The sequence below is a fragment of the Nannospalax galili genome, unplaced genomic scaffold (assembly GCF_000622305.1).
Source record: "Nannospalax galili isolate Female #2095 unplaced genomic scaffold, S.galili_v1.0 scaffold3407, whole genome shotgun sequence".
Taxonomy (NCBI): Eukaryota; Metazoa; Chordata; class Mammalia; order Rodentia; family Spalacidae; genus Nannospalax; species Nannospalax galili.
The window spans coordinates 127,947-130,039 of record NW_008355641.1 but is presented as its reverse complement, the minus strand read 5'-3'; the positions used below and the strand labels follow the sequence as shown (position 1 = coordinate 130,039).

The following is a 2,093-nucleotide window of genomic DNA, read 5'->3' as shown; positions in this document are numbered from 1 at the left end:
GAACTCTCTGTTCAGCTCCTTAGCCCATCTTTTAATTGGGTTACTTCCTTTCTTAATTCTTGGTTTTTTGAGTTTTGTATAGTCTGGATGTTAAATCTCTGTCAGATGTGTCACTGGTGAAGATTTTCTCCCACTCAATGGGTTTTCTCGGGAAGAGACATTTTCTTGAGTGCTGTAGCCACTGGTAAATTGCCATGCTGCTGTAAATAAACCTTCAGTCAGGATTCCGTAAGCAACCCTAATTGAACTCATTGTGCCATCAAAAAATTAATTGATTTCTAAAAAAACACATGACTGTGCTCGCTTCGGCAGCACATATACTAAAACTGGAACAATACAGAGAAGATTAGCATGGCCCCTGTGCAAGAATAACACACAAATTCGTGAAGCATTCCATATTAAAAAAAAAAACAAAAAAAACAAAAAACAGGACTCTGCCATGTATAGTGGCATACACCTGTAATCCTAGCACTGAGGATACTGGAACAGGAGGATTATTTGACATTTGAGGGCAGCCTGGGCTACATAGTGGGCTCCAGACTATGTGTACCATTTCAACAAGGCTCTCTCTTTCACAAACCTAACTGTATTAGCCATATTCCAATTAAGAGACAGAAACTACTCTGTAATTCCAAGGGTGAAAGTTTAATGTGCATGATGTATCATAACAGTGAATTGCTTGCAAGGGAGTAAAGAGAAATCTAAAGAATAACAGGATAGCATGGCTGGGTGTAGTGATGCACACCTATTGTTTCAACACTTGGGAAACAGAAGCAGGAGGATCAGGAGTTCAAGGCCAGCCTTGGCTACATAATGAGTTTGAAGCTCGTCTGGGCTATATAAGGCCCTGCTGAAAAAGAAAAGGCTAACGTGAAATAGGGGCAGAGGCAAAGCAGCAGCGGAATGAGTATGGAAGAGCCACTGGTCCACCACCAAAGCTGAGACTCGATCCTCACTGGAGAGGACACAGTCATGACTCACCAAGGGGTGAAGTCGCTGAGGGGTCTGCTGACAGGACTCCCTGGTGATCACTCTCTGGGCCCTGGGGCTGATGGGAGGCAGGCTGCGGACCACTCTGTACTCCAAAGTTCTGCCTAGAACAAAGCCCACTGACCTGGAAATGCCCCTGTCCCCAGTGTTCTCTGACAGTGTGCCAGCTGACTGAGGAGAAATGATCCAGTATCAGTGAGGTGGACTGAAACTGAGGCAATACAGAAATAACTGACTCACCAGCCCTGGCTACATCAGAACTCTACGTCTATTCCACACTGGCTCTGGAATGGCTACATCTGGACATAGAAAACAGCAATGATATCAACTCATACACTGTTGTCTTCTGCAGCATCAAGTTCCCTCCTCTGCTGACCATTCCTATCAGAATACATGACTATATCTAAAACATAATAACCTGACTCCACACATAATGCCACCTTCTGCCTCATTTCTTTACTATTGTCCACAGCAAAAATTTTTTTTAGACGACTGTCTACATTCATCATCTCTCATTCTTCTCTCCTCATTCCTCTGGCTTTCATCCCAATGAAGTGTTTATCACCAGGAGACAAGCCAGCGAGACAGCATCTTCAAGAGTATCAGCTCTACAGAGCCTTGTAAAAATATTTTTACAGGAGCTTTCCAGATGCCCATTCCACAGCCCACAGTCCATGTGCAGCCAAGGAGGGTGATGGCTGCCACCCAACACAAATCCATAAACTTACTTAGGGGAGTGTTTCATGATATTTTTTTTTGTAATTTGATGACAATATTTTCAAATGTGAACTTCATAGATGACAATGTTGAGTCCCAATATCAAACAGTTGGACATGATTCTAAACAACTTGATAGCTCCAAATCTATCAGTTTATATGAAGTGTTGACATTTATCAATTGAGATTTAGATTGATCAACAGGGACAAAGTAATCAACTATTTGTTTACTGCTCTATAACTTCACTTCAGAAATTCTTCAGAGAAACAAGATCCCAGCTCTCTCTTTTAGATGCTGGAAACATCTGTTCATCTTCTTTTGGCTGTTTCACTGTCACCATGAGAAGAGGCTTACAAGTCATGGTTCTTTGCAATCTTTCTGTATTG

The 2,093-nt window shown here is 42.2% G+C and overlaps 1 non-coding gene across 1 annotated transcript; it reads left to right on the top strand.

Annotated features, from left to right (window-relative positions):
* The first annotated feature begins 296 nt into the window (after nt 1-296).
* LOC115067653 lies at nt 297-403 on the top strand. Its single transcript, XR_003847030.1, has one exon. It is a non-coding gene; the product is annotated as a U6 spliceosomal RNA (small nuclear RNA).
* The last annotated feature ends 1,690 nt before the right edge of the window (nt 404-2,093 follow it).